General features: G+C 44.2%; 1 pseudogene; it reads left to right on the top strand.

The window, feature by feature from the left end:
- Positions 1–10,423: 10,423 nt before the first annotated feature.
- Positions 10,424–13,943, top strand: LOC125532763 (annotated as a pseudogene).
- The last annotated feature ends 299 nt before the right edge of the window (positions 13,944–14,242 follow it).

Here is a 14,242-nt window from a genome sequence, read left to right on the forward strand (position 1 = left end):
TTTTTGTCACGTCCATAATCGAGAAACATATCCTTATTTCACTAAGGATAATTCTGACCGCTGTCAAGTGATCTACTCCTAGATCACTATTGTACTCCCTTGCCAAATCAGTGCAGGGTATACAATAGATCTGGTACACAGCATGACATACTTTATAGAACCTATGGCTAAGGCATAGGGAATGACTTTCATTCTCTTTCTATCTTCTGCCGTGGTCGGGCTTTGAGTCTTACTCAACTTCACACCTTGTAATACAGGCAAGAACTCTTTCTTTGACTGCTCCATTTTGAATTACTTCAAAATCTTGTCAAGGTATATACTCATTGGAAAAACTTATCAAGCGTCTTGATCTATCTCTATAGATCTTGAAGCTCAATATGTAAGCAGCTTCACCGAAGTCTTTCTTTGAAAAACTCCTTTCAAACACTCCTTTATGCTTTACAGAATAATTCTACATTATTTCCGATCAACAATATGTCATTCACATATACTTATCAGAAATGCCGTAGTGCTCCCACTCACTTTCTTGCAAATACAGGCTTCACCGCAAGTCTGTATAAAACTATATGCTTTGATCAACTCATCAAAGCGTATATTCCAACTCCGAGATGCTTGCACCAGTTCACAGATGGATCGCTGGAGCTTGCACATTTTGTTAGTACCTTTCGGATTGACAAAACCTTCTAGTTGCATCGTATACAACTCTTCTTCAATAAATCTATTAAGGAATTCAGTTTTGTTTATCCATTTGCCAGATTTCATAAAATGCGGCAATTGCTAACATGATTCGGACAGACTTAAGCATAGATACGAGTGAGAATCTCTCATCGTAGTCAACACCTTGAACTTGTCGAAAAACCTTTTGCAACAATTCTAGCTTTGTAGATAATAACACTACTATCAGCGTCCGTCTTCCTCTTGAAGATCCATTTATTTTTATGGCTTGCCGATCATCGGGCAAATCCATCAAAGTCCATACTTTGTTCTCATACATGGATCATATCTCAGATTTCATGGCCTCAAACCATTTCGCGGAATCTGGGCTCATCATCGCTTCCTCATAGTTCGCAAGTTCGTCATGGTCTAGTAACATGACTTCCAGAACAGGATTACCGTACCACTCTGGTGCGGATCTTACTCTGGTTTACCTACGAGATTCGGTAGTAACTTGATCTGAAGTTACATGATCATCATCATTATCTTCCTCACTAATTGGTGTAGTAGTCACAAGAACAGATTTCTATGATGAACTACTTTCCAATAAGGGAGAAGGTACAATTACCTTATCAAGTTTTCTACTTTCCTCCCACTCACTTCTTTTGAGAGAAACTCCTTCTCTAGAAAGTTTCTAAATTTAGCAACAAAAGTCTTGCCTTCGGATCTGTGATAGAAGGTGTATCCAATAGTTTCCTTTGGATATCCTATGAAGACACATTTCTCCGATTTGGGTTTGAGCTTATCAGGTTGAAACTTTTTCACATAAGCATTGCAACCTCAAACTTTAAGAAACAACAGCTTAGGTTTCTTGCCAAACCATAGTTTATACGGTGTCGTCTCAACGGATTTAGATGGTGCCCTATTTAACGTGAATGCAGCTGTCTCTAATGCATAACCCCAAAACGATAGTGGTAGATCGGTAAGAGACATCATAGATCGCACCATATCTAATAAAGTATGGTTATGACGTTCGGACACACCATTACATTGTGGTGTTCCAGGTGGCGTGAGTAGTGAAACTATTTCACATTGTTTTTAACTGAAAGCCAAACTCGTAACTCAAATACTCTTCTCTACGATCAGATCATAGAAACTTTATTTTCTTGTTACGATGATTTTTCACTTCACTCTGAAATTCTTTAAACTTTTCAAATGTTTCAGACTTATGTTTCATCAAGTAGATATACTCATATCTGCTCAAATCATCTGTGAAGATCAGAAAATAATGATACCTGTTGCGAGCCTCAATATTCATCGGACCACATACATCAGTATGTAGGATTTCCAACAAATCTGTTGCTCGCTCCATTGTTCCGAAGAACGGAGTCTTAGTCATCTTGCCCATGAGGCATGGTTCGCAAGCATCAACTGATTCATAATCAAGTGATTCCAAAAGCTCATCAGCATGGAGTTTCTTCATGCGCTTTACACCAATATGACCTAAACGATAGTGCCACAAATAAGTTGCACTATCATTATTAACTTTGCATCTTTTGGTTTCAATATTATGATTATGTGTATCACTACGATCGAGATCCAACGAACTATTTTCATTGGGTGTGTAACCATATAAGGTTTTATTCATGTAAACAGAACAACAATTTATTCTCTTACTTAAATGAATAACCGTATTACAATAAACATGATCAAATCATAGTCATGCTGAACGCAAACACCGAATAACACTTATTTAGGTTCAACACTAATCCCGAAATTATAGGGAGTGTGCGATGATGATCATATCAATCTTGGAACCACTTCCAACACGCATCGTCACTTCACCCTTAACTAGTCTCTGTTTATTCTGCAACTCCCGTTTCGAGTTACTAATCTTAGCAACTGAACTAGTATCAAATACTGAGGGGTTGCTATAAACACGAGTGAAGTACACATCAATAAGATGTATATCAAATATACTTATGTTCACTTTGCCATCCTTCTTATCCGCCAATCACTTGGGGTAGTTCCGCTTCTAGTGACCAGTCCCTTTGCAGTAGAAGCACTTAGTCTTAGGCTTAGGACCAGACTTGGGCTTCTTCACTTGAGCAGCAACTAGCTTGCCGTTCTTCTTGAAGTTCCCCTTCTTCCCTTTGGCCTTTTCTTGAAACTAGTGGTCTTGTTAACCATCAACACTTGATGTTTTTCTTGATTTCTACCTTCGTCGATTTCAGCATCACGAAGAGCTTGGGAATTATTTTTGTCATCCCTTGCATATTATAGTTCATCACGAAGTTCTACTAACTTGGTGATGGTGACAAGAGAATTCTGTAAATCACTATCTTATCTGGAAGATTAACTCCCACTTGATTCAAGTGATTGTAGTACTCAGACAATCTGGGCACATGCTCACTAGTTGAGCGATTCTCCTCCATCTTTTAGCTATAGAACTTGTTGGAGACTTCATATCTCTCAACTCAGGTATTTGCTTGAAATATTAACTTCAACTCCTGGAACATCTCATATGCTCCATGACGTTCAAAACGTCTTTGAAGTCCCGATTCTAAGCCATTAAGAATGGTGCACTAAACTATCAAGTAGTCATCATATTGAGCTAGCCAAACGTTCATAACGTCTGCATCTGCTCCTGCAATAGGTCTGTCACCTAGCGGTGCATCAAGGACATAATTCTTCTGTGCAGCAATGAGGATAAACCTCAGATTACGGATCCAATCCGCATTATTGCTACTAACATCTTTCAACACAATTTTCTCTAGGAACATATCAAAATAAACACAGGGAAGCAACAACACGAGCTATTGATCTACAACATAATTTGCAAAATACTACCAGGACTAAGTTCATGATAAATTTAAGTTCAATTTAATCATATTACTTAAGAACTCCCACTTAGATAGACATCCCTCTAATCCTCTAAGTGATCACGTGATCCAAATCAACTAAACCATGTCCGATCATCACGTGAGATGGAGTAGTTTCATTGGTGAACATCACTATGTTGATCATATCTACTATATGATTCACGCTCGACCTTTCAGTCTCCGTGTTCTGAGGCCATATCTGTATATGCTTGGCTCGTCAAGTATAACCTGAGTATTCCGCGTGTGCAACTGTTTTGCACCCGTTGTATTTGAACGTAGAACCTATCACACCCGATCATCACGTGGTGTCTCAGCACGAAGAACTTTCGCAACGGTGCATACTCAAGGAGAACACTTCTTGATAATTAGTGAGAGATCATCTTATAATGCTACCGTCAATCAAAGCAAGATAAGATGCACAAAAGATAAACATCACATGCAATCAATATAAGTGATATGATATGGCCATCATCATCTTGTGCTTGTGATCTCCATCTTCGAAGCACCGTCGTGATCACCATCGTCACCGGCGCGACACCTTGATCTCCATCGTAGCATCATTGTCGTCTCGCCGAGCTTGTGCTTCCACGACTATCGCTACCGTTTAGTGATAAAGTAAAGCATTACAGCGCGATTGCATTGCATACAATAAAGCGACAACCATATGGCTCCTGCCAGTTGCCGATAACTCGGTTACAAAACATGATCATCTCATACAATAAAATTTAGCATCATGCCTTGACCATATCACATCACAACATGCCATGCAAAAACAAGTTAGACGTCCTCTACTTTGTTGTTGCAAGTTTTACGTGGCTGCTATGGGCTTAAGCAAGAACCAATCTTACCTACGCATCAAAACCACAACGATAGTTTGTCAAGTTGGTGCTGTTTTAACCTTCGCAAGGACCGGGCGTAGCCACACTCAATTCAACTAAAGTTGGAGAAACTGTCACCCGCAAGCCACCTATGTGCAAAGCACGTCGGGAGAACCCGTCTCGCGTAAGCGTACGCGTAATGTCGGTCCGGGCCGCTTCGTCCAACAATACCGCTGAACCAAAGTATGACATGCTGGTAAGCAGTATGACTTATATCGCCCACAACTCACTTGTGTTCTACTCGTGCATATAACATCAACATATAAAACCTAGGCTCAGATGCCACTGTTGGGTTTCGTAGTAATCTCAAAAAATTTCCTACGCACACGCAAGATCATGATGATGCATAGCAACGAGAGGGGAGAGTGTTGTCTACGTACCCTTGTAGACCGCAACGGAAGCGTTGACGCAACGTAGAGGAAGTAGTCGTATGTCTTCCGATCCGACCGATCCAAGCACCGTTACTCCGGCACCTCCGAGTTCTTGGCACACGTACAGCTCGATGATGTTCCCCGGGCTTCGATCCAGCAAAGCTTCGGGGATGAGTTTCGTCAGCACAACGGCGTGGTGACGATGATGATGTTCTACCGACGCAGGTCTTCGCCTAAGCACTACTACGATATGACCGAGGTGGAATATGGTGGAAGGGGGCACCGCACACGGCTAAGGAACGACCACGAAGATCAACTTGTGTGTCCTAGGGTACCCCCCTGCCTCCGTATATAAAGGATCCAAGGGGGGGTGCGGCCGGCCTAGAGGAGGCGCGCAGGAGGAGTCCTACTCCTACCGGGAGTAGGACTCCCCTCCCGTTCCTTGTCCAACTAGGAGAGGTGGAGGGAGAGAAGGAAAGGGGGGCGCCGCCCCTCCCTCCTTGTCCAATTCGGACTAGGGGGAGAGGGGGCGCGCGGCCTGCCCTGGAAGCCCCTTCCTCTTCTCCACATTAGGCCCATTAGGCCCATTAACCCCCCGGGGGGTTCCGGTAACCCCCCGGTGCTCCGGTTTTATCCGAAACTTCTCCGGAACCCTTCCGGTGTCCGAATATAGTCGTCCAATATATCAATCTTTATGTCTCGACCATTTCGAGACTCCTCGTCATGTCCGTGATCACATCCGGGACTCCGAACTAACTTCGGTACATCAAAATTCATAAACTCATAATAACCGTCATCGTAACGCTAAGCGTGCGGACCCTACGGTTCGAGATCAATGTAGACATGACTGAGACAAATCTCCGGTCAATAACCAATAGCGGGACCTGGATGCCCATATTGGCTCCTACATATTCTACGAAGATCTTTATCGGTCAGACCGCATAACAACATACGTTGTTCCCTTTGTCATCGGTATGTTACTTGCCCGAGATTCGATCGTCGGTATCCAATACCTAGTTCAATCTCGTTACCGGCAAGTCTCTTTACTCGTTCCGTAATACATCATCTCACAACTAACTTATTAGTTGTAATGCTTGCAAGGCTTATGTGATGTGCATTACCGAGAGGGCCCAGAGATACCTCTCCGACAATCGGAGTGAAAAATCCTAATCTTGAAATACGCTAACCCAACATCTACCTTTGGAGACACCTGTAGAGCACCTTTATAATCACCCATTTACGTTGTGACGTTTGGTTGCACACAAAGTGTTCCTCCGGCAAACGGGAGTTGCATAATCTCATAGTCATAGGAACATGTATAACTCATGAAGAAAGCAATAGCAACATACTAAACGATCGGGTGCTAAGCTAATGGAAATGGGTCATGTCAATCAGATCATTCACCTAATGATGTGATCCCATTAATCAAATAACAACTCTTTGTTCATGGTTAGGAAACATAACTATCTTTGATTAACGAGCTAGTCAAGTAGAGGCATACTAGTGACACTCTGTTTGTCTATGTATTCACACATGTATTATGTTTCCGGTTAATACAATTATAGCATGAATAATAAACATTTATCATGAAATAAGGAAATAAATAATAACTTTATTATTGCCTCTAGGGCATATTTCCTTCACCGGGCAGGGGCTTGAGGACGGGCGAGGCAACGAGGAGGCAGGACCTCAAGTCTCGCGGACGAGGGCGAGGAAGATGGAGCTCGGGCTCCTGGTTGCTGCTCGGGAGGCGCAACGCAGAGGAGGCTCAAGGCTGGATGGGTGGATCAAGAGGGAAGGCGATGGTTGGTCTGGTGTTGACAACGAGGTGGAGCGGTGGTTGGTCGATGGGGATCTGGGAGGATCCCGATGGAGATGGTGAGTGGGTGGCGGCGGGCAAGAGGATGGATGGGACAAGTGGCCTAAAAACTAGGTTTGCCTCCTTATATACGCTGGTGGATTAGGTTAGGGGCTAACGGATCCCTCCGATCGTAATCGGACGATCGAGAATAAAAGGTTAGAGGAGTCCAAATAAGAAAACGGTGATGTTTTGTAGATGTTTGGGGATGATCCGAATCCAACGGTGACGACTGCCCGGGTCGGGTCCGGGACGGATTTCGGACGCGCGCGCGAGGAGGGCCGCGAGCTGACGAAAGAGGTTAGGTTGGGTATGTAGTGGACTGTGTAGACGGTCTAGGGAGGAAGGAGAGGGAAAACCCGGCACATGTTTCCGGATACCAGAAACGTCCGACGTATGACCGGCTATACTGCCGCTATAGTTATCCGTTGGGGCATCAAACGAACTCTGAATGCGATGAAACTTGGCAGGCGGCCTATCTACACTATAACAACACACATGACAACTTTCAACCCATTCCGAGAACATTTTCCGGCCACTTATAAAATAATATTTCGGACATGCCGCGGGCACGTGTAAGTGTGGTTGGACTCAGAACAGACAACGGACGGAACTGGGGAATCCGGACGGATGCCAATTTGAAAAACATGATGATGCAATGCACATGATGACATGACAAGATGCAACACGCAAGCAAATGACATGGCAAAGACAGCGAATAACTGGAAGACACCGGGCGCATCGGTCTCGGGGCGTTACAACACTCCACCACTAAGAGAGGATCTCGTCCCGAGATCTAGGATGGCACCGGAGGGAAAAACAAAAGAGGAAGAGAAGAGGTAAAACTAAGTTGCTTCTTTGACAAATGAGTGAAACCAAAGAACCTTGCGAGGTTGAACAAATTGAAAGAAAAAAAATACAACGAAGATGAATAAAGTTGAAAACACTCTCTTAAAATTCCTAGATTTTGAAAAAAAATTCCTTGATTTTGAAAAAAAGTTCATCGATTTGAAAAAGAAATTCCTAGATTTTGAAAAAAAATCATCTTTAAAAAAATCATTCAAGTTACAAAAAAAGGAAAAATGATAAAAATTGAATAAACATGTTCCGAATAAAATAAGAAAAAAGAAAACATGTAAGAAGAAAAGAATGAAGAATATGTAACTGAGCATGTATGGTGAGGATGGTGGGGCTGGTAAGAGCAACTCCAACGCAGGTACCCATTTCAACCACCGTCGTCCGTTTGGATCGGCGCGGACAAAAATAGAAGTCCAACGCGCTGACCCATTTGCAAAACGCGTTCACATGGACCCATTTTGCGATAGAAATGCGTCGACGCGGACACGAAGCAGATGCCTCGCGCGCCTTCTCGATGTCCGCCGCGTCCCCACCTGGCGGATGTCCTTCAGGAGACCGAGGAGGAGGAGCGGCGCAGGGAGGAGGCGGATTACCAGGCGCGCATGGCGGAGGCCATGGCGCTGTCCGCGGCCGGCGACCGCATCATGCCGCCGCTGGCCCCGCCGTCCCCAGTGAAGGCCGAGCCGAAGCCGCCCCCATCAAGCGCTACTCCTAGACTAGGATAGTGCGCGAGTGGGTCAGCGCACCACCGGTCTGGATGAGGGTGACGGAGGCGCATGAGCGCGCCTACCTCGAGCAATGGCGCCAGCGCCGGCTGGCCAAGGAGCACCGCGAAAGCGCCATGAGTGCCGTGAGCGGACCCTCAGGGAGAAGATTCGATCCTGCCAGCTAACTTAAAACCTTTTAGGTAATAACCACTAGGCCGAAGGCCTTTTGTTGTCCACTATACGGAAAATACTTTATTAGACCCTTCTTTTAATAAAACATAAGCATGTAGGAGTAATATATACCCAACTTCTTACGCGTATTATTTTATGATATAAATTAAAAAATAAAAAAGAATTCATAATAATAAAATAAAAGTGAACTTCCAGAAAGTTTATAAATTTGAAAAGGTTCGTACAAAGTGAAAAAAGTTTGTCAATATGAGAAAAAAGCATGAATTTGGAAAAACAGTTCATCGAATTTTAGGAAAGTTCACGAATTATGATAGAAAGTTCTTCGGTTTTGAAAAAGTTCATTGAATTTGAAAAAAGTTCATCAAATTTGAAAAAAGTTCTTCAATTTTGAAAAAGGTTCATCGATTTTGAAAAAGTTCATCGATTTGAAAAAGAAGTTCCTAGAGTTTGAAAAAAAATCATCTTTTAAAAAAATCATTCAAGTTACCAAAAAAGGAAAAATGATAAAAATTGAACAAACCTGTTTCGAATAAAATAATAAAAAATAAATAGAAAAAAAGAAACATGTAAGAAGAAAAGAATGAAGAATATGTAAGTGAGCATGTATGATGAGGGTGGTGGGGCTGATAAGAGCAACTCCAACGCAGGTACCCATTTCGTCCGCCGTCGTCCGTTTGGATCAGCGCGGAAAAGTAGAGGTCCAACGCGTTGACCCATTCGCAAAACACGTCCACACGGTCCCATTTACGACAGAAATGCGTCGGCGCGGACACGAAGCAGACGCCTCGCGCGCCTTCTCGGTGTCCGCCGCATCCCCACCTGGCGGATGTCCTTCGGGAGAGCGAGAAGGAGGAGCAGGAGAGAGGAGGCGGATTACCAGGCGCGCATGGCGGAGGCCATGGCGCTGTCCGCGGCCGGCGACCGCATCTTGCCGCCGCTGGCCCCGCAGTCCCAGTGAAGGCCGAGTCGGAGCCGACCCCCATCGAGCGCTACTCCTGGGCCGGGATAATGCACGAGTGAGTCAGCGCACCACCGGTCTGGATGAGGGTGACGGAGACGCATGAGCGCGCCTACCTCAAGCAATGGCGCCAGCGCCGGCTGGCCGAGGAGCGCCGCGAGTGCCGTGAGCAGGCTCTCAAGGACAAGATTCGATCCTGCCTGATAACCTAAAACCTTTTAGGTAATAACCACTAGGCCGAAGGCCCTTTGTTGTCCACTATACGAAAAATACTCTATTAGACCCTTCTTTTAATACAACATAAGCATATAGGAGTAATATATACTCATCTTCTTATGCGTATTATTTTATAATATAAATTAGAAAATAAAAAGAATTCATAATAATAAAATAAAAATGAACTTCCAGAAAGTTTATAAATTTGAAAAGGTTCGTACAAAGTGAAAAAAGTTCGTCAATATGAGAAAAAATCACGAATTTGGAAAAACAGTTCGTCGAATTTTAGGAAAGTTCACGAATTTTGATAAAAAGTTCTTTGGTTTTGAAAAAAAGTTCATTGAATTTAAAAAAGTTCATCGATTTTGAAAAATGTTCGTCGATTTGAAAAAGAAGTTCCTAGAGTTTGAAAAAAAATTCATCTTTTAGAAAAACCATTCAAGTTACCAAAAAAGGAAAAATGGTAAAAATTGAACAAACCTGTTCAATTAAAATAAGGAAAAATAAATAGAAAAAAGAAAACATGTAAGAAGAAAAGAATGAAGAATATGTAAGTGAGCATGTATGGTGAGGATGGTAGGGCTGGTAAGAGCAACTCCAACGCAGGTACTCATTTTGTCCGCCGTCATCCGTTTGGGTCGGCGTGGACGAAAATAGAGGTCCAACGCGCTGACCAATTCGCAAAACGTGTCCGCACGGACCCATTTGCGACAGAAATGCGTCGGCGCGGACACGAAGCAGACGCCTCGCGCGCCTTCTCGGTGTCCGCCGCGTCCCCACCCGGCGGATGTCCTTCGGGAGAGCGAGGAGGAGGAGCGACGCAGGGAGGAGGCGGATTACCATGCGCGCATGGCAGAGGCCATGGCGCTGTCCGCGGCCGGCGACCGCATCGTGCCGCCGCTGGCCCCGCCATCCCCAGTGAAGGCCGAGCCAGAGCCGACCCTCATCGAGCGCTACTCCTGGGCCGAGATAGTGCGCGAGTGGGTCAGCGCACCACCGGTCTGGATGAGGGTGACGGAGGCGCATGAGCGTGCCTACCTCGAGCAATGGCGCCAGCGCCGACTGGCCGAGGAGCGCCGCGAGGGCGAGTATCTCGAGCAGCTGGAGCGCGACGCCGAGGAGGAGCGCCGCGAGGCCGAGGAGGAGGAGCGATGTGCCCGGGGTGGGGCACCCTAGCCGGCGGCGGAGGACGTTGCCGCAGCCTGGGAGATGGCGTTCCCTTGGGCTCGCCCGGTGCCGATGCTGATCGACCTCACCAGCCCCGACGACGAGGAGAAGGATGCTTAGGGCAGCGCGTCGCCTCGTAATTTTAGTTCAATTAATATTTTAGTTAATGTAAATGTGGATGTGTGGACTCTAGCCATCCTTTGTGGCCGGCATTAATATTTTCTTATTTTCAAAATATTTGTGTTCTATTTTTTTCGCGCGACCTATAAAATGGATCGGGTCAGCGCTGGACGCATGCGCCAACCCAAACACGAAAGCGAACATGGATGTCCGTCGAGCCGATCCAAACGAATAAAATACGAACAAAATTATCATCCGTTTGGGTCGGCGCGTCAGAGTTGCATTTAGTGCAGTTTTTTGGTTTTAACAACAGAAAAAAAAAATGAAACAGGCTTCAAGCCTAACTGGACGCGCGTGTGAGCGCCCGTTTGCAGAAACAGTAGGAGTGGGCGCGTGAAGCGCTAAATAGGATATCTATCTTTTGGGGCCTTTTTCTTGTTTCTGTTTTGGAAAAGAAGGGACTGGATCAGCCTTGCGCAACCAATCGAACCCGGTCGAGTCGAGCTTGCCATATCGCATCACCCCTGCGCCTCCATAAAACCCTCCGCTTAGGAGGGTTTAAGGCGCCACAGTACCGCACCAACGAGGGCAAGGAACGCACTGCGTCTCCGAGGTATGCTCCGCCGGCCGCCGCCATCTCGTCTCTGCGACATATGAATGCGCTACTGTGATTAGCTGTGTACTTTGCCATCTTTCACGAGTTGTGGATGGTTTGTGGTTTTCAGTCTTCTTTGTTTTTTGAGGTCTTGATCTTCATTCATAATTTTGCGGTAATTATTTTGTCACTGCACCACGGTTCACAACTGCCATCGTTCTGGTTTCCTAACGCAAGTTATTGGGTCTCTTGATGAGGGTTTTCACCTATCGTGGTCGAAGTGCTGCTGTTTTCCGTTTCAATTTTTCCATCTCTTGGTCGTTTCCTTTTTTTCCCGGTACTTGTTTGGTTGAGATCTGCACCCACTACGAATATTATCATGTTTCCTTTTTCAAAAAGGGGGGAACCCATCATCATGATGCACACAGCCAAAATAAACATGAATGTTTTGAAGTTTATTTTCCTTCAAATAGTGTGCACTACTCTGTATGCTCTTTAAGTCTCAATTATATGTTGTTGATTTATGGCATGGTGATTTGGTGATTGATTTCGATTGCACAGGAATCCTGGAGAGAGCAAGTGCAAGAGCCAAGAGCTATGGGGAACTCGTGTGTTACTGGCGCCAGCAGTAATGATTTGTTTTCAGCTTCTCTTTGCTTCTCCTTAATAATTAGACCTGCCTACTATGCATAATGTATTGTGTTGTTTTGATTGATGCTACTATACTGATGCAAGCATTGCTGTTTCTAGTGGCTGTAAGGGACTCTTTTGGGCATCTTTTCTTCTTCTTACTTGAATTAGTCTAGAACTCTAGATCGTTGATTTTATAAAAAAAAGATTCAGAATGTTCCTTTTATTAGCAAAATTTTCAGATAAAAATTGAATTATCTTACATAAATGTATTATACCATGCAAAAGCAGATGCTCTGCCTTTCCTTTCACCACATGTTTTGCCAAAGTAACAATCTTTTGATATTGTACTGGTTGTGTAAGAATTTGCTGCTGTCGCAGGCCATTCAAAGAAGGAACAGGTCCAGAAAGCCGTCGAGGCACCACCTTCTCCTGTGGAGCAGACAACCTTCAAGTGGACAATCGACGGTTTCTCCTCGCTCCTTGACTTAGATAAAGGAAGGATGGACAGCCTCCAGGGTGTTTGAGATCAGTGGGCTCAGATGGTACAATTAACATGCTATACTATATCTTTTCAGCTTGTTCCCCATAGCATATCATGATCAAAATTCATTCTCACTTGTTTCCTCTATTCATTTAGCTTGACCTTTTTTTCTCTTTTGAGGCGACCTTTCATTTGACTTGATTCGCAGGTACTTGAAACTGAACCCAAGGGACACCCAAGAGTGGCGACCAAAATGAATATGTTTCTCTTCGGCTTGAGCTGTCGCCAGCATCAGTGAGATCTCACACGGTCGTGGAGGCAACTTACAAGTTCTTTATATATGACCAGTTAAATGGAAAGCATCATGAACAACCTCAAGGTACCTGTTATTTCTGTTCTTTGACCTTCCTAGCTAGCTGGATACTAGATTGATGGTGTAACATATAACCTTCTTCGCGACAAACATTACAACTGAATATTTTGTTTGCAGTGTGCCACAATTTTCAGACTACAAGCACAAGGTCGGGGACATCATGCATGATCCCCCTCGCCACACTGAAGGAAAAGTCCTCTGGATTCCTCGTCGAAAACAGCTGTGCTTTCGGTGTAGAGTTTATCAAAGTTACTGCTGCTAAAACTAATGATGCGACAAAGAAGCTGTTTGTTCAGAAGAAGATAAACAAAATCTCCAGTATTCCAGAAGTCTACACCTGGGACATCGAGGACTTTTTTGCGCTGAAAAGCCCGAGCCACTCTCCAGATTTTGAGCTCCATGGACACAAATGGTGATACTTACTTACCATCTTGAATTTGCAGTGCTTAGCATGACTCAATAGTGTTACCACTTAATTACTGGGTTTATACTGAATTTACTAAATTCATATTTGAACATAAAGACCCTTGGAGTTCCACCTTTTCTTATCAATGATGTACTAAACTATGCGATGCTCCCTAATTTTCAGGTTCATCACCATCCATCCATCTGGATTCGATAAGAATAGAAACTTTATCTCCTTGTCCCTGACCATGAAGGTGACGGATATACTCCATGAGAACTCCGCGAACCTGGTACAATTGGACATACGCATCAAAAACCAGGGAAGTGGCAAGGACAATGGACAAAAAGGTTTGCTCTTTAGCAGTTCAGATGCGAAATTATCATCATCACATTTACTGATTGACACATTTATTTATCTATTTTGTTTTGGAAAATGATAGGCCGGTGCGAGTTCTCAAAGAATGCTACTAGTTGGGGATGGGACAAGTTCATATCGCTGGAAGATTTCAAGGACTCTTCAAATGGTTATCTCGTGAAAACGAAATGCTGCATTGAAGCAAAGGTTGCCGTTATTGGTGCCTCCAAGATGGAGTAGCTAGATTGCATGTCCGCCCTATATTGACATTTGCCAAATGCTATGCTCGTATGTGCGTTTACGAATGTGCCTGTAGTTGGCTTTGCACTGCGATTCTGTCTCTGCATCTTTTATGTTTATTTGCTTGTTTGGTCATGTCGAACGTGCTTAATGTGCGGATCTCAAGTAAAGATTCAGAAATAGCTATTTTTCTCAGCTTCCTGGTCATGTCTTGTTGATATAGTGGCATCATGAATATGACAGACTATGTGTTGGGCGTGGCAAGACGGAATAAGTATCAATCGATTATACTTATCTGA

This window comes from Triticum urartu, chromosome 1, assembly GCF_003073215.2.
Source record: "Triticum urartu cultivar G1812 chromosome 1, Tu2.1, whole genome shotgun sequence".
NCBI classification, from domain to species: Eukaryota; Viridiplantae; Streptophyta; class Magnoliopsida; order Poales; family Poaceae; genus Triticum; species Triticum urartu.